Raw genomic sequence first — 19,598 nt, forward strand, 5'->3', positions numbered from 1 at the left:
GTTGTATTTAAGGTCTAATCAAATCCCTCTACTTGGTTTATTATAAAATTTCTGCTATAAATATAGCCCGGTTTCCTCTTCTGGAACTTCTTCGGGGTCAACTCTGCTTCCAAACTCTGGTTCAGAAGAAGACCTTCAGCTTGTAATGGATCAAAGGAAAGAGAAGAGAATGCTATCAAACCATGAACCGGCGAGATGAACTGATGGTCCAAATGGCTTAGCTCAGTAAGGAGAATAACCAGATCCTTACAAGTATGAACTTCACCACTCAGCACTACTTGGCCATTGAAGCTGAGAATTTAGTTTTGAGAGCTCAGATGGGGGGAGTTGAACAACAGGTTGCAGTCCCTTAATGAGATCATCCAGTACATTAATGTGGGCAATAACGGTTTTGAAACTGAGGAAACTCTAATCGGTGCTGATAGCTTTCATGAACCCATGGAATTCACTCTATCTAAATCAGCAACCTATCATGGCTTCTGCAGACATGTTTCAATACTGAAACTCCTTCCATATCCCATGGCTCTCTGAGAAGCTTGAGACTGCAATAATGGTTTGTTTGTGTTGTTAGTGGTGTTTGTTTAGGTTCTCAACGAGTGTAGAGCTACAAGGGGGTTTCTTTTTTCAACTCTCTCTGTCACTCTGTGACACTCTTTGTAAGTTCTACCCATCTTTCATCTTTTAGGGCCTAAGGGCCTAATATTAGGGGTAGAAGTCACCAAGCTTTCCTTGCAGAATGCAAAACAATCAAAAGAGCTGCAGGCTGCTCAAGAAATGGCATATTCTAGAGGTGTTGGAGTGCCAACTGGTAATGGTGCTAGCAGCAAGTATTCTGATAGCAAGACTGATGGCATTTAGCCTGGGAGAAAGGGTCGTTTCTCTAGTAGGTCTAGTGAAGTTTCTGGAGCAGTATATGATGATGTGGAGTTCTGGAGTCTTGATCCAGATGATATTAAAATGGAGTTGCAGGCAAGAAAACAAAGAGAGGCTGCTCTTGAGGCTGCTTTAGCAGAAAAGGAAAATGCAGAAGAAGAATACCAGAAGAAAGTTGAGGAGGCAAAGAAAAGGGAGACTGCTTTGGAAAATGATCTATCAAGCATGTGGGTTCTTATAGCTAAGTTAAAGAAAGATGGGGTAGTCGTGACGGAGCGCAATGTTTGTGAGAGATCTAATAGTGAAAACAATATTGCTAGTGATCCAAAAATAAATGGTGATGAGAACAATGAGATCAACCAAAAAGATCCCCAACTTTCAGATGGTCCAAAAACTGTTCATGATGGTCCTGAGCTAGAGCCTCTTGTTGTTTCCCTTAAGGTAAAAATCGGCAATGTTAACTTGATGTTTCATGCATATGACTGGTATTTTGTCATTAAATTCTTCATTCTTCCTGATTGATATTGGGTCTACGAAATGCTTTTATCCAACTGCACTTTGAGGTTTGTTTCATTTATTTCTTCGAGTTTGGAGTATTTATTGTTTTTTCAGTTGCAAATTACGATTTGGGGTGCTTTCCTCATGTAATAATCTCTTATTCAAGATCATGTATCACTAGAATAATGCATTTGTGATGGCTATAGTTTCACCAACTATACAGTAGGATTTGTTACATTGTTGAGGTTTTAATGGTTTCACTCTAAAACTCTAACAAGAGTTTCTAACCCCAAAAAAGGAAGAAAAAAAAAAAGACATCCACAGCAACTAGTAATTAGAGCTAGGTAATTTCTAATAATGATCAGAATTCAGAACCGAAAAAGATATCAAAAATCTAACATCCTAAACACACTTAAATACAAATAGAACAATGATGAAAGTAAAACCTATTCTATTTTCTTTTTTCCCCACCTTTGTTTGATCAAAACAAATCCTTAGCTCAAATTCTACTGTTTTCACTTTTCACCATCACATCACCAATATAAACACAACATACACAAATCCATAGATAAACACAGAATGAATCAAAGCAGAAATAGAGAGAGCAAGAGAGAAAGGAAGTTTAAGATAAATAAAAAAATTTAAAACAAGAGAACTTAACTACAGAAACCCTAAACAAAAGAAGAGTTGATCAACGAGTATGTAAGAACTAATCCTTTCCGACAAATCAAAGCATGTAAGAAAAAAGAAGAGGAGAAGGGTTGAATGGGATCGAACCTTGTGAGACTTGCGAGAATTGGTATGACTGATGAGAATCTCCGAAATCACCAGTCCAACTAACAACAGTCGCTGATTCACCGTTGCTCTGTCTCTTGAAACAAATTACAGAGAGGTTTGATGGTTGGGAGAGGAAAAAGAGCGCTGCTCTAGAGTTTGAAAAGCTTTTTGAGAAAACTTTGAGAGAGAGATGGAAAGAGCGGGGGAAACGAAAAGGTTTTTGAGAGAGAGATGGAAAGCGCGGGGAAGTGAAAACAATTTTGGGTTTTGTTTTTTTGGAAATCTATTATTTTCTACGTTGTATTGCAACATACAAAAGCATTTCTTTGAAAACGTCGTTAATAAAAATATTAAATAATTATTCCACGGTAAGCTACAATTGCACTTGTTAAAAAAAATGCCGCGGAAACTAATTTGTTTAACGAGGATTGTGCACAAACGCCGTTATATATTCATATATGACGATGTTTATACCTATATGCCGTTATACCTTTATATATGACGGCATTTTTAACAAAATGTTGGTATATCTTCATATATGATGACATTTGTAAAAAATGCCGCAATAGCTCAACCCAAAGTGCCGCCGTTGCACCAATTTCTTGTAGTGATTGTGAATGGTAGGATGGTGCAAGTAGATGACTTCCACCAGTATGGGCTTTATGCCAAGTTCAATGCCCTAGGCTGGGCACCGATGCTATCTCCTACACATCCATGCTACCCGAACCTAGTTCGATATTTCTACTGTAACCTTGTACCGGCCTTTGGGGTGCAAGGGTTTGGATTAGAGAGCACAGTGAAAGGGGTAGACATAAAGTTCACTACAGCCATATTAGCAGAGATTCTGGGACTGTGCGATACAGGCGACAGGTGTTATTATAAACCTAGGGTGGATATTTCTGATATGTTTTCTTTGGAGACTAGGAGGATTGTCTTCAAGGCTTTGACTGGGCTGAAGGAATTCCAAAGTTTGAGGGGGATTACAAGCCCACCGCCAGGATTATTAGCAGGTGTATTTCCTATAACATCTATCCCAAGGGTGGAAACCGGGGTAGCCTTTCTATGCTCCGGACATACATTACCTATTGCTTGCTGAGGGCCGGCAAGGGCGTCTAGTGACCAACCTCCCTTACCTACTGATGCAGGTCATGCTCTATCATGCCTAGAACCCATCTGATGGGAGCCTGCCCTATGGGAGATTTCTAACCCAGGTGTTCCTATATTTTGTGGTTCCGCTTGCTGGCGAGTATGAGGGAGGTGATAGGTCGAAGCTTATCAGTAAAACCTCCATCCAGAAGATGAAGATGCAGGGGGAGCCAGAGAGCGACTCAAGGTTTGAGGAGGAGGAGATGGAGGAGGGGCATAAGGCAGCAAAGGGAGCTGTGTTAGGTGAGCAGAAGGGTGATCCGGTGGATCCTAGTACACAGTTTTGAGATCTACCTTCCTATGGGCCGATCGGAGCTTCTAGTTCTCAGGTGCCACCTCAGGTGCCTGAGTCCTATGGTTGGTCAGACATGATGGCACAGTTCCAAGGTCTCCACATTCAACTTGCCTAGATGTCAACGTAGATGGGTTAGGGTTTCACTTCCCTAGAGGGGAGAGTAGGTTCCGTTGAGTAGCTCCTCAATTTCTAGGATTCCTACTACTGGGTTGACTCTCGACAGGCTCGGCCTCCACAAAGCGATGATCCTCCATCGGAGTTGTCCTCCAGCTTCAGTTTCACACCTAGGATTTGATCTTTTTACTTCAACCTGACTTTATGTAGTTTTTTTTCATGGTTTATGTACTTCTTTATTTGCAATTTTTATCTTTTGTTTATTTCCCCTACTGGCTATATCTGGAAGTAGTTCTTCCAATAGAACATCTGTGCAATGGCTTTTGCCATGGTTTTAAATTTTTATATTAGAGCTTATTGTTAATGTTCTATCTTTCTTTATTATCTATTATTCACATTTGCCCCCTATTAATTTAATTATCTCATGTTTTACTTTCTTGCAAGTTATTAATCCTATTCCACTGTCTGTGAATGTAGAAAGAGCTTCTCACTCTGATACCAAGCTCTGTCACACCCCAAACCACCCCCTTGGAGGATTAAGTAGGTGACTCAAATTGCACTGCAGCAATCCGCCAAACCCTAAGGATCTAGAAGCAGTTAATCCATTCACAGACACACACATCCACAATATTACAAAATGTACAATACAGAGTGCTGTGGAAAGCTATATTTACATTAAACTTTAAAAGAAAAACAAAGGAAGGAAAATATATACAACAATAGTGTTTTTAGTTCATTCTCCCTTTCACTCCCAGAACATCAGTAGCTCCTAACTCTATCAGACACAGCTTTATAAAAAAGAATATAAAAAGGGCAAGGCAACCCGAGCCCCAAAAACAAAGTTGTAAAACAAAGAGGGAAACTCCAAAAAAAATAAAAGGAGTCCCACAGTCAAAACAGAGTCAGCTACACCCCTCACAGGTCTTCATCAGCTACCACCGATAATACTCATACCAGCGGTATGACCTCCATCCGGGTCCATACCAATATCATCATAACAACAATAGCTCGCATCCGGGAGATAAGCCTCCTCACCACAGTAACATCCACCTGCAGGTGAGTTACTTTGCCAACTACCTCTACAAATCCAAGCCCATGTGTCTTCCTTTTGCCATCCTACGGTCCATGGCTTACCCGCTAGCCTACCCAAAGAAGAAGGCTGATTTGCCCTATGGACGACTCCTCACGAAGATCTTTGAGCGGTTTGGGGTGAAACTAGAGGGTGAACCGAAGCTGATGTCTGATGAGCTCCCACTTGACCATCTGTCCCTTGGTTGTATGGGTGTCAAGACTGACACTTACAGCGACGGGGAACCTCTCCCTCCTATGTCGATTGGTGGTACTAGCACTCCTCGCTGCCATGGCATCGATGTCGCATCCTCTTCTTCAGCACCTACCCCTTCCATGAGTGACACTGACAAGATCCTTGCTGCGATGGGGCAGTTACGAGTGACATGACCTAGGGTTTTGCAAACATTCATGGACAGGTTGCCAGGGCAGACCAGCGCTTCGATAGGTTGGAGAAGGAGATTCACAACATTAACACCCATTTATACTACAAGGGCAACGATGAGGACGAGCACTGGGGTGGCAGTGATGCGATGGAGGACTAGGCCTCATCACGTCGAACTCTTCTTTGACTATAGCAGTACTTTTGGATTTTAATTTCTTTTTCTTTTTTTGGACAGTAGAAACTTTAGAGTATGCAGCTACAGGTTTTAGAAATTCTCTTTGGTGTTGTTAAGTACTATTAACGTTTGGAACAGTGGCTTTTAAGGAACATGCATATATCTATCTATCTATCTATCTATATATTTATATAACTCTTCTTTCCACAGTTGTCCCAAACCTTTGCTATTATTATTATCATTTTTTTTCAGGTTTCACACCTCACCCGTCATCTTCCTAAGTTTGCACGCAATTAATTATTCTCTTTAGAGGCTTTTAGGTAATTTCTAATTGCATAGGGTAAATCAGGTGTTTTTGATAGACTGTGTTGGTGCAAAGCATCACGCTCTGATACCATGCTGTCACACCCCCATCCCAATAAAGAATAAACTAATTATAAAGGTGTGACTAGGACAACACTTGTCATCCCAAAAGACTACCAGGATCACGATTGCAGTGTCCCAATACACAGGCTTGGTTTAATACAAAAACACCATAAAGTCAGAGTACGAAAGGTAAGGAATATTTCATTTCCAATGATCATAAAAATAAACGAAAGTGTTTATAGTAGTTAATTCATGTTCATACGGCTAAGTGATACATAAATAATTTTGACAAGTATCCTGAATGACCATATCATAACTACCCCAAAATATGTATAATAATAAATATTTGTACAAGGCACGCGGCCCCAAAATCAAAAAGGGGAACAAGTCCCAAGTATCAATATGGTCCGTAGGCGTAGTCATCAGAAGGACATCCATCACCCTGCTCCTCGGTCATGGCCTCAAGGTCCTCTGTATTGATATCATTGTACTCCGAGGCCTGAACCTCGAGTCCCACAAAATAAACATCTCCTGTAGCATCATCTAAAAAGGTGTGCATAAGGGGAGTTAGCTCCACTGAGCCAATGAGGGAGGGAAAATGCACAAACACACAATACATAGCAAATAGTCCATGGTGCATGTAATTATTACCGTATTGCCACCTAACATTTTGAAGCGTCAATAAAGAACTTCATTGTCTCTAAATAGCTTCTGCTTATATTCTTTCTGTTGAGCTTTACTTTCTATGCTCAATTTTTTTTATATAGCAGTAAAATGAATTCTGGACCTTTTCAATAGCTTGCTGTGCAATTTGTATTCATGTTCAGATCTCCATCATCTTTATTGGGAAAATGCTGCGCAATTTGTATTCATGTTCACCATTATGGTCGGATGACCATGGCTTTCATTGGGGAAACACCCCTATGGTGCAACTTACCATTATGGTCGAATGACCATGGCTTTCATTGGGGAAACGCCCCTATGGTGCAACTCACCATTATGGTCGGATGATCATTTCTTTTATTAGCGAAACGCCCCTATGGTGCAACTCACCATTATGGTCAGATGACCATGGTTTTTATTGGGGAAACGCCCCTATGGTGCAACTCACCATTATGGTCGGATGACCATGGTTTTTATTGGGGAAATGCCCCTGTGGTATAATTCACCATTATGGTCGGATGACCATGGTTTTCCCAATGGGAAACCCCCCTATGGTGCAACTCACCATTATGGTCGAATGACCATGGTTTTTATCGAGGAAATGCTCCTATGGTGCAACTCACCATTATGGTCAGATGACCATGGATTTTCTTGGCACATCATTAGCAACAACATTGAAATATGCTTAAAAGAATAACTCCAAGGTTTTATTGCAAGAATAATCCATTGCTATGATTTACTGAAATAAGCATTGACATTTTTATTGGTCGTGGCCAGATGTACTATGGAAATAACCTTTGTTTTGATTAAAACTAATAGGGACCAACTTCACAAAAATGGAAACTGACCTTATTGATAGAATTTTTGTAAATTTTTTACATTCCAAGACCATGGTATGGGTACTCCCTCCAAAGTCTCCAAATGAAAAGCTCCAGGGGCCACTTGTTTAGAGATTCTGTAGGGTCCTTCCCAGTTGCACGCTAGCTTTCCCATAGATCTCGGTGAAACCTTCTGAGCTTCAACTTTGAGTTGTAATGGTGCGCCGATCACTATTGGTGAGCAACATTCCTTACCCAGGCTGTTTCTTGTATTTCCTCCAATAAGTCCAAGTTTGCTCTTAACTCCTCATCATTAGTTTCAGGATTGTAAAATTGCACCCTCGTTGACGTTTCCCCTATCTCTAAGGGGATTACTGCCTCTGTTCTATATGTCAGTATGAAGGGTGTTTCACCAGTCGCAAGCCTCGTTGTCATTCGATATGCCCATAAAATGTTGGGCAATTCCTCAGCCCGTAATCCTTTGGCTGTCTCCAATTTCTTTTTGATTCCATCTAGTAGGATTTTGTTCATGGCCTCTACTAGGTCATTGGATTGTGGGTGTGCTACGGAGGTCTTCCTCAGTTGAATTTCATACTGATCACTAAATTCCTTGAATTTCTGCTCAAATTTTTTTCCATTGTTGATGATGAGAGTTCTTGGAATTCCATACCTACAGATGATAGAGTGGAGGAAGAATTTCCATACTTTTGCGGCTAAAATTACTGCCAAGGCCTCTGCCTCTACCCATTTAGTAAAATAATCTGCAGCCATAACCACGAACTGTCTACCTCCAAAAGCCTTTAGGAAAGGTCCTAGGATATCCATACCCCATTGCATAAAAGGTAGCGGGCTTGAAATTGAAGTAAGCTATGTGGCTGGATGACGCGTGATTGGCGCAAACGTTTGGCATTTGAAGCATTTGCGCACAAAACTCTTTGCTTCCTTGCGTAGGTACAGTCCAAAGTATCCTTGTCTGATGACTTTGTGGGCTAGTGCTGTGCCCCCCAAGTGTTGTCCGCAAATGCTGGTATGAATCTCCCGTAGAACATATTCTACTTCGAATGGCCGGAGACATTTCAGGTAAGGCATGGCATACACCTTCTTATAAAGTACTCCTCCTATCATTGTGTACTGCGCTGCCCTCATCCTTATCTTTTTTGCTTCTTCCTTGTATGTAGGCAGTGAGCCCCTTTGGAGATAAGCTATTAGGGGGTCCATCCAATAAGGTTTCATTTCAATGGGCCTTATGTCTTCTGCTCCTTCTATGCTCGATGTACCGATCACATCTATGTACACGGTCTTGCCGAGATCTTGAAATTCCGAGGTGGCCAGTCTAGAAAGTGTGTCTGCTGAGGCATTCTGTGCTTGAGGTACTTATAGTATTTGGAAGCTGGCGAACTCATTAATTAGGTTTCGTACTTTGCTCAGGTATTGTGCCATGCGTAGTTCCTTTGCCTCATACTCCCTATTGACTTGATTGACTACCAACTGGGAGTCACTGTGGACAGTAATGTTCTTTACTACCAAACTCTTGGCCAAATTCAGACCTGCAATTAGGGCTCCATATTCCACTCCGTTGTTGGTGGTCTGGAATTCAAACCATAGCACATACTGCACTAAGAATCCCCCCGGACTTGTTAGTATCAGTCCTACGCCACATCCGCTTGCACTGGATGAACCATCCATAAATAAGGTCCAAGTCTCTATCATCTCCCTAGGCTCGGTATATGTTGCTAACTCTTCCTCGGGTAGGGTGCATTCGATGACAAAATCCACCAACGCTTGAGCTTTAATAGCCATATGGGGCTTGTACTGAATGTCGAATTCCCCTAGCTCCACCAACTATGCCACAAGTCTTCCAAAATGGTCAAGTTTGGCCAGGATTTTCTTTAGAGGCTGATTTGTTATCACTTCTATGGTGTAGGCTTGAAAATATGATCTCAATTTCCGGGCAACAGTTATTAGTGCATAGGCATGTCTCCACAATGTTGTATCTAGTTTCTGCATCTAACAGTACCTTACTGACGTAGTAAATAGGTTTCTGCACCTGACAGTCTCCCTAGACCAATACTGCGCTTACCGCCACTGTGGTGATGGCTAAATAAAGCAGGAGCATGTCCCCTGGTTCTGGCTTGGCTAGGAGCGGTGGTTGGGCCAAGTACCTCTTCAACTCTGTGAACGCTTTTTGGCATTCATCCGTCCATTCAAAGGTAAGCTTGGTTCCCTTTGTTTCTCTCTCTCATGCTCGATTTTTCAAAGCCTTGAAAAAAGGCAGGCAGTGGTCACGTAAGGCCGAGATGAATCTCCCTAGCGCCGCTACTCTCCCAGTTAGCTCTTGTAATTCTTGAACTTTGTCGGATGGACGCATTTCTAGTATGGATTTGATCTTTGTGGATTTTCCTCTATTCCCCTTTTTGAGATCATAAAACAGAGGAACTTTCCTGAGGTAACGCCGAAAGCGCACTTTGTTGGGTTTAGCTTCATCTTACTTTTTCTTAAGACTTGGAATGCCTCATCCAGGTCAGCAATATGGTATTCTGCCTTCAAGCTCTTTACCAGCAAGTCGTCTACATACACTTCCATATTGTGCCCTATTTAACTCTTAAAGATATTGTTCACCAGATGTTGGTACGTGGCTCCGGCGTTTTTTAATCCAAACGGCATACGAGTATAACAATATGTATCCCTCCCAGCAATAAAAGAAGTTTTCAGGATGTCATGTTCATACATCCTGATCTGATCATATCTTAAATAGGCATCCATAAAACTCAACATCTTATGGTCTGTCGTTGCATCTATTAACAAATCAATACGAGGCAAAGGGTAAATAGTCTTTAGGGCATGTTTTATTCAAATCAGTAAAGTCAATACACATTCGCCATTTGTCATTAGGCTTTGGCACCATACAACATTAGAGAGCCATTCTGGATAGATGGCCTCCTCTATAAAGCCTGCCTCTAACAGCTTGGTTACTTCTTCAATCACCTTTTCCTACTCTTTGGGGCAAAAGTACTCTTCTTCTGGAAAACTGGTTTGGAGGCGAGGTACACGCTAAGTCTATGCTCAGCTAGTTCCCGGTCTATTCCTGGCATGTCAGATGCTTACCATGCAAATACATCAGTGTTGGCTCTTAAGAAACCCACGAGGGCCTTCCTCTACTTCTCATTCAGGCTTGATCCAATCTGTGTGGTACACTCTGGCTCTCCTTCAACAATTTCAATGGGGACCAAGTCTTCCGTGGGCTCAGTTCTTTTATGCTCGGAGGTGTCCCGGTTATCATCTAGATTGATCATGAGCATCAGTGGTTCTTTTCCCTTAGCCCTCTGATACCCCTCGTAGCACCTTCTAGTAGTTATTTGACTTCCCCGGCATTCTCCTATTCCCTGCTCGGTTGGGAATTTCATCACTAGGTGCATGGTGGATACCACAACCTGCAGAGCATTAAGTCCAGGTTGTCTCAGTATTCCATTGTGGATGGAGTTCACCTTCACCACCAGGAAGTTCATTCTTACTGTAACGAACCGGGGCTCCACCCCTACTGTCACCAATAGTTTGATGGACCCTTCAACATGCACTGAGGCTCCGTTGAATCCGTATAGAGGGGATTCAACCCTTTTCAACATCTCAGGTTTCAAGAGAATTTTTTCAAAAGCATCGTAGTATAGGATGTCTACCGAGCTCCTGTTGTCCACAAGTATTCTCTCCACAGAACAATTGGCGATAGTCATCTTGATCACCAGGGCATCATTGTGGGGAGACTGGATATCTAATAAGTCTTCATCTGAGAAGGTAATTTGATGCTCGGTTCTCCTCTTTTTCTCTGGGACTTCCGTTTGGAAAATGCTTCGGGTATGGTTTTTCCTTGAATTGGAGGTTTCACCTCCCAACCCTGGGCCTCTGTAGATCGTGGCTATTTCTCTTATGGGGCATGATCCTCCCTGTCCGACCGAGCAAGCAAATGGGCCTTCACCTCGGGTTTTTGGACGTGATAGTCTTGTCTCCTATCACCGTCGTCCTTTTTGACAAACCGGCCCAGTCAGCTCCTCTGGATGAGCACTTCTATCTCATCTTTCAGCTGTCTACAATCCTCGGTGTCATGGCTATGGTCCTGGTGAAAGCAACAGTACTTATTCTTATTGCACTCATGCACAGGTTTCACCATTTTAGCCGCCCAGCATATAGTCACCTGAACATTTATTTCGTTCAAGATGTATGCTCTATTGTGGGTGAGGGCCATGTAGACAGGTTCTGACTCATCTCTCTTGGAGACCCATGGCTGTTCAGGAGTGAACCTTGGGCCAGCCCGCCACCTCTCGTCAGGTGGCAAAAAATCCTATCCGTGAGGTGAACGAATCACAATAGGAGGAATCCCATCCAAGGCCTCCCGGAGACCCACCGCGATACGTAACAGTGGAACAATTTGACGCACTGCAGACCTGCTGGCAGGATAAGATGGAACAGATGATGGAATTGCAAAGTAATTTCTTACAGGGGATTCAAATACCCCCACCTCCACCGCCAGATAGAGAAAGGACTCCTTCCTCGGAGCATAGCGAGAATCAAAGTAATGCAAACAACGTCCGACGGAAGGATAGAGAAGTGCAGGGAAAGGCCAAGAATCAGAGTTCCCTAATGACCAAAGTTGAGTAGGCTCTGAATGACAAAGTCTTGGTTGGAGTTCTAGGGCCAGATCCAGGAGGTCATGCGAGGGAAGAACCTAGCCCCTAGTCTTGACTTCCACTTCACTACTGACCTTGCGTTCACAGATGAAATCCGGCTGGAACCTCTGCCGAAGGGGTTCAAGATGCTGACCATAGACTAGTACGCGGGCACCACTGATCTGGAAGATCACTTGGAGACCTTCAAATCCCTAATGTTCTTTTAGGGTACCTCAGACGCCATCATGTGCAGAGCCTTCCCCTCCACCTTGAAGGGGGCGGCGAGACAATGGATCTCGCATCTCCCACCACGCTCTCTCTCCAGCTTTGTGGGGCTGGGGTGAGCCTTCCTGGCTCACTTTGTGAGTAGCAGAGTCCATAAGAAAACTGCTGTCAACCTTCTGGCCATTAAACAGTGCCCAAATGAGTCAATTCAAAGTTTTCTCACAAGATTCAATAAAGAAGCTTTAGAAGTACGGAACCTAGACCAAATGGTGAAGTTTCAGGCATTGCGCAATGGCATTCGAGATGTGGAGTTGAAGAAGTCCTTAATCATGGATGAGCCAAGAGATATGTATGAGCTTTTCTCACGCTGTGAGAAGTACATTAACTTGGCTGAAGTTCTGGCCACCAAGCAAGAAAAGGAGGGCAAATCTGAGAAGAAAGGCTAAGAAAAGAAAGACACACAGGGAGAAGAAACTGGCGCCAAGCGCGCTAGAGACGAGAAGGATGGAAGCAAAAAGAGAGAAGACAAGAAAGTGGGAGGAACAGTGAGGGTGGCCGCTGCGGCAACAGCGGCAGCGGTGGCTCTGGTAAACTTGGATTGATTTCTGGTATTGGTCATGATGGGGACTTCGCGGGTCTCTATTCTTCTATTCCCACAGACGGTGCCAAAATATTGCACAAAGATTTCTATCGGAGGAAAAACCTTCCGACGATGCAACTACAGGTTAGCCTTGGGCTATGAATGAATTGGGAAAGAAGAAGGGGACATTGCAAAATCTCTTACTTTCTTTATTGATCAAAGAATAGAACCCATTACACGAGCGCTCAGGGCTCCTATTTATACAAGTTTGGGGCTCATCCCCTTTCCATTTTAGTAAGGTGGTTCTTGCAAGCTCGGAATAGGAAACCCTTAAGAAAGACCGAGATTCTCTCACCAAATCTTGGGATCTTACCATATGTGGCATGTGGGATTTTGTTAGCAGCATGTTCCCACTTGGAAGTTGTACTACAATCTGGGATGACTCATCCTAGCTGGCATAACCGTCTCGAGCGTGGTTCTTTGGAGCCATGTTTTGGAATTGGTTTACTTGTGGTCCAAGGGAGACCATGTGTGAGGGGGAGATTGGTCACATAAAATGTGGTGTATCAAATTCTATCAATTGCACATCAATGGGGGACATGTCTTTATCAACACTTACAGAATGATCTTAATTGTCTCATCTAGTGAATTTCTTTTGAACTATGTGAAATAATATACCAAGTTGGATGAGTTTTTTATATCTAATCCAATTCCTGGGTTCGATCTACATCAATTCCTCCCACCAAAAAAAAAAAAAGAGTTTCTTTCAATTTTCAGCATTGTTCAGAAGAGTTTGATACTTGGATGACCCAAGTACAATATGGAAAAGTTGCTAATTCGTGAACTAATCATTTTTGTTGAATATATATATTGGAAAAATTGTAGAATCTATATAACTTCCAAATAAGTCTTCACATTGTTCATGGAAGTCTTTTCTTTCCTGTATATTCTTGAGATACTGAAAAGTATCTGTAGACACTGAATTTTGTCACCCCCTCAGCGATGATGACAACAGGACACGGACAGATATCGGTATCTCTCTCAGGAAGGATTCTTGTCCCTATATTTAAGCCAAATCACCCTAACATCCCTAAAATGACTTATAAGACCCTTTTACCAAATGCTAAAGGAGGTACTGCTCACCTTCCCCAACCACGGCAGTCTCACTAGTCTGTTAGTGGGTCGTGGGGGTCGTGGGGCAGGCAGCCCATTGCGAGGGGTCCTCCCCCAGACAAAATTTTTTCTGAAGAATCAAAAGAGAGGGAAAAAAACCCAAGAAGACAGGGCCCATGGGCTCAGACACACCCTGAACCCCAAAAATGGCCTATTTGGGCCCAAAAAGTGAGGAGAGAGGGACCACACTATCCACGGCATCGTGGACAGTGTCCCACGACCCCATGGAGGTCCCCCATGGCAATGGTGTATGGATCCATGCCGCTGCGGAGCTTTTTGACGTCAGCAGGCTGATGTCATCTACGACGCTGTGGAAAAGTCTCCCACTGCGCCGTGGAGGACCTATCTGGCCAGAGATGTGGGGTACTCCCCCCTATAAATAGGAGGGTCCCCCTCCCTTCATTTCATGGAATTTCAGGGTAGGGAGACCCTTCTAGTGTGAGATCCACCCCCTTTCAACCCTGGTTTTTTCTCTTGATAGTGTCCGTTAAAGTGAGGTTCCTGAGTATGGGTAGATCCACCGATTACCCGCTTGAGTGAAAAACGCTCACCTCCTAGTCAAGATGTTATTTTGTTTGCATACGGATAACAAAAGCCTTCTTTTATAGCCGTTATTCTGTCTGTATACAGATAACGAGAATCCCTTATACAGCCATTACTCTGCCCAAAGTTTGAGTGACAAAACCCATCTTATATAGTTCTTACTCTATCCGACAAGAGAGAGGCAAACCGATAGTCTGTCTCCACCTGAGCCGTGGGACATCACATATTTCGTATTTGGTATATTTTCATTTATTTTTTGTATTTCTTGACAGGTATCTGTCTCTTTCCTTCTTATTATTTTTGACATAATGTAGACAATTAAAGTAACTTGCTTTAGTGTACATAATAAATGATTTTTCTTTCTTTGTCATGATTAGTACATCATAACTTAGCCTTGCATGTTATTTTTTTTTTCGATAAGTAAGATGATTGTATTAGAACAGGAGAAAAAAATACAAAAGAAGGCATTCTCTAAGAACCCAAGAAGGGGAAGAGAACCCAAGTCACAATGGGACAACCCCCATCAAACAAGAGCCACGCCACTAAAATTACAATCTATAATAAGTGACAAAATTCGAGTCCTTCTTAAAGCAGTCAAGAAGTGCAGGGGGAAATCTCCTGGGTCCCAAATTACCCCATGGGAGTCACAAGGGACCACAGCCATAAAGTCTGCTGGTTGATTTTGTTCTCTTGGTGAATTCTTTTGTTCTCAGATCATTAGCCAAAGCAAGAATTCTGCTCTTGATAGGCTGCACTTTCCAAGGTCCCACAACCCTACCAGAAATGGTGTCAATCGCCAACTTGGAATCGGATCTGATGGAAACATCAAGGATCCCTCTCTCTATGCACAGGGTGATGCCTCTAAGTATAGTAGCCATCTCCATGGAGAGAATGCAAAGTTCCAGCCCCTGGTTAGCATATGTAGCTACAGGTTGTCCAATCGCATTACGTATCACCCCTCCAAATGTAGCTCTACCATCGGATAGCGAACCATCGCAATGAAGGGACCACATGTTGTTAGGAGGTAAGAACCAAGAGCAAGGTCTCGGTGTCCTAACAGTCCAATGAACTTGCAAGTTCCAGGCCGAAGCAATGTGGGAATTAGCAAGACTAGGGTCCCCACTCAAGGACCCAGATTTAACTGCAGCCTTAACATCCCACTTGATAGCATCCACAATCTGATCCTTTGATCTAGCCTTTTGGCAAAAAATTCTGAAATCCTTTCAAACCAAATATGCTTGACCGTGGCACAAAAAGCAAGTTTTAAAACCAGACCTAAGCCTCCAGCTGTTCCTGCCGCATATCGGACCCAAATGGCAGCGTCAATTATGTTCATGGGAGCCTGGCCATGAAGAGAACAAAGCCCAAACACCCTTCTCCATATATCAATGGAAAAGGGGCAAGCAAAGAAGATGTGATTTCTGCTCTCACTTCCAGCCCAACAAAACTCGCAACTATGTTGTACCGTGATCCCCCTGCGAATAAGATTATCCCTAGTGGGTAAGGCATCGACCAAACACCTCCAAGAAACAAAAGAGTGGGACTTAATGTTGCCTTCAAACCAAACTACTTCACTCCAATCCATGGGGTTGGCCTTAACACAGGTGGCATTTCAAGCAGATTTGGTGGAAAAGATACCTGTAGGGTTGCCGGTCCAAACTACCAAATCTGGGCTGTCACCATGCAATTTATCAATAGAGGGAAGGGCTCTCCAAACATCAATAAGGTCAAAGGAGGTCGAAGGGCCAGGCAGCCAAACTCCATCACAAACAATTTCCTTAACAAGCGCATGGTGGGCTGCAAGGGCATAAGACCCTGCATCATAGCAGATCCTACTTCCAAACCTATTTAGAAGAACTCCCTCCGGGTGCCACTTGTCAAGCCAAAGTTTGGTAGATCTGCCATCTCCAATAAAGGTATTGATTAAAGGCAATGCCTTGTCTCTATACTTCAGAACTTTCCTCCAAACCTAAGAATAGTTATGTAGCACCTTAACTATCCAAAGCGATTCCTGCTTGAGGTACCTATGCTGGACCCAATGCACCCAAAGCTGGTTTTGCTTAGAGACAATCCACCAGATTTGCTTCATAATGCTAGCCACATTCATCTCTTGATCCGCTTGAGCCCTAGACCTGCCTCAGTTTTAGGCTTGCATATCGCATCCCAAGAAATCAAATGCATTTTCCTTTCAAGCGAGGGGCCTGACCAGAGGAAATTAGAAAACATGGATTCAAGCTATGAAATGAGGTTACCTGGTAGCCCAAAAATACCAGCCTAGTAAATGTAGCACCCTTAAAGCACAGAGGAGATGAGCTGAAGGTGTCCAACATAAGATAAGAACCTGGCTTTCCATCCCTCCAACTTCCTTTGAACCAAGCCTAAAATAGGGCTGCAATCTTTCAAGGACAGCCTGCCCGAAACAAGAGAGACACCAAGGTACCTGATAGGAAGTTTGGTCTCAGAGAAACCTGTTAATTCCAAAAGTTCCATACTACTAGAGTGGGTAAGGCCCCCTACAATTATAGAGGACTTAGATCTATTGAGATGCAGCCCTAAAAGGCATGCAAACTCATCAAGACCCCCCAAACTAGCCAAAACATATTCGCGGTTGGCCTTCACAAAGAGCAATAGGTCATCCACAAATATAAGGTGAGATAGATGAAGAGTTTTACACCTAGGCAGCAATTTGATTTGACCATCTACTTCTAGCCTTCGCATAATCCTCGAAAAAGCTTCCATGGCAACAGTGAACAAGTAAGGAGAGAGGGGGTCACCTTGCCTGATACCTCTACCTCCCCTAAAGTAACCAGTGGGGCTGCCATTGATGAGAATGGAGAACATAGCGGTAGTCACACAAGCCTTAACCCATCCAAGAAATTTCCCTATGAAGCCCTTCCTTTCCATCACTCCAAATAAAAAGTTCCTGCTCAAGGAATCATAGGCTTTGTGGAGATCAACCTTCAAAACCACAGTGGGGTTGGCTACTTTCTGCTTAATTCCTCTCACAATATCATGCAAACTAGAATATTATCAACTATAGATCTCCCTTTGAAAAATGTTGATTGGTTGAAGCTGATCACATCACCAATAACCTTCTGAAATCTATTGGAGATGATCTTAGTAATGATCTTGTAGAGCAGGTTGCAAAGGGCAATGGGTCTATAGTCCGCAAAAGAGTAGACATCTCCTGATTTAGGAATCAAACATATAAAAGTAGCATTTACAGAATAGGGCATGAAAGAGTTCTCAAAGAACCATTTAATAGCCTTGATAAGATCCTCCTTAATAACCTCCCAGGAAGTTTTGTAAAAGCTTGCCCCGAAACCTTCAGACCCTGGGGCCTTAGAGTCTTTCAAAGCAAAAACCACACCCTTGATCTCCTCACTACTAATCTCCTTTTCCAACTCCATGGTCTAAAATTCAGAAATAGCCCCCGAAAGATGGATAGAGCCCGAGCATGTTCCCTCATCAATAGAATCAGCTCCAAATATAGAACTTCACAGCCTCTTCTTTAACTTTTTTTAGGTTCATCAACCACCACTCCATCCTGATCTACCACCTCTAGAATATGTTTTCTATTGAAACTGTTGCGCATGGACTTATGAAAAAAGTTGTTATTTCCATCCCCTAGTTGGAACCACTTTACTCTAGATCCATTTGCAAAGCACTCCAAAGTTTGCCCTTGGCCTCCCTCTTTAGGATTACTAGAGATTCATCCAACGGATTCTTGGAAATGTCAAACTGAATTCTGTTAAGATCCTCTTCGGCCACCTTGACTGAGTGAAAAACATCCCCAAAAATCTCCTTATTCCACCTCTTTAGTTCAAGCTTTACATTTCTCAACTTTGCAGCAAAACAAAGAAGTTGGTTGGACTGCGGCTTTATAGGGAGAGCCCAGCCTTTCTTAACAACTTCAGAGTAATCTCCAAGAGTGGTCCAAGCATCAAAGAACTTGAAATGCTTTGGACCTGAATTGATGCTATCCAAAATCTTAAGGATGATCGGACTGTGGTCAGAGATGCCTGGGCAAAGGAAGTTTGCCTTTGAAAATCTTAGTTTATCCAACCAAAGGCTATTAACTAAGACTCGATCAAGCTTGCAACAGATTCTGCGGCTGCCACTTTGGTTATTGTTCCAAGTAAACATTTCTCCCTTCCACTTCAAATCAGCAAGGCCCGAATTAAAAATACAAGAGTTAAAGTCCTCAACAGCTCCCTGGAGAATGGCTTCACCTCTAAGCTTCTCATTCTGATGTCTCACAATATTAAAATCTCCCATTACAGCCAAAGGATCGAGAATTCCAGTAGCAATCTCCTCTAGGTCAAGTCTCCCCTCAAGAGTGTTAAAGGCATAAACAGCTGTGCAATGGAAGGCCAAAGAGGTACCTATAATTCCAACTTTCAAATGGATAAATTGAGGTTTAGTTTTAATAATATCAACCTTTAAACTCTCCTCATCCCAACCAATCCAGATTCTGGTGTGGTGTTCCAGACCGCAATTATGAGTAAATTTCCATCCTCTTTTCAGGTTTTGAAAAGTTGTAATCACATTAGTCTCCTTAACTTTTGTTTCCAAAAGAATAGCCATCTTGTACTCCTTTGCAGCAAGCATTCTTTTAACACTTCTTTGTTTTTCAGGGGCATTCAGCCCTCTCACATTCCAGCAAAGACTATTCATTAGGAGCGATTTAAAGGGGGGGTTGGAGCCAACTTCTTACCCCCCAAAGCCAATCCAATCTTAGTCCCCTTCACTGCCGAATTAGCATTGGCAGTGACTTCAATAAGATGAGGCTTGAAGGAAGTCAAAATTCTTTTCCTTCCCTGCTCCCTTAATCCTTTCTCCTCTTTACCCGAATTTAAGAAATTGGGGACATGGGGGTTGGACATACCTTCTAGGATAGGATCTTTCTAAGTTGAGCTAGCCGATTCCTTCCTTCCTTTTGAGTAGAGGCTGGCAGATTTGGGGATCAAAACTGATCGAGTATCTTCTTTAGCTCCCTCTTCAGTGACATCGCCATCAATCTTACCCTCCTCATCAAGAATCTTCAAGAGGGAATCCCTAATAGAGCCTCCCCAATCAGCATTGCTTTCCAAATCTGTAGTAGTAGAAATATTACCCTCCATACTTGACCCATTTTTCCTCTCTCCACCCTCAACAATTCCTTTCTTCATGGCAAACACATGGGCTTGAAGAGGAGAAGAACTAGCTGTCACATGCATGTAATTTGAATTTTCCCGATTC

At 42.8% G+C, this 19,598-nt stretch overlaps 1 long non-coding RNA gene across 1 annotated transcript; it reads right to left on the reverse strand.

The window, feature by feature from the left end:
- Nucleotides 1–325: 325 nt before the first annotated feature.
- Nucleotides 326–18,470, reverse strand: LOC122642762. Its single transcript, XR_006330097.1, has 3 exons — nt 18,461–18,470; nt 5,598–5,608; nt 326–523 (listed from the first exon to the last, which is right to left on the reverse strand). It is a non-coding gene; the product is annotated as an uncharacterized LOC122642762 (long non-coding RNA).
- Between the last annotated feature and the right edge of the window lie 1,128 nt (nt 18,471–19,598).

The sequence above is a fragment of the Telopea speciosissima genome, chromosome 10 (assembly GCF_018873765.1).
Source record: "Telopea speciosissima isolate NSW1024214 ecotype Mountain lineage chromosome 10, Tspe_v1, whole genome shotgun sequence".
In the NCBI taxonomy this organism is placed as follows: domain Eukaryota; kingdom Viridiplantae; phylum Streptophyta; class Magnoliopsida; order Proteales; family Proteaceae; genus Telopea; species Telopea speciosissima.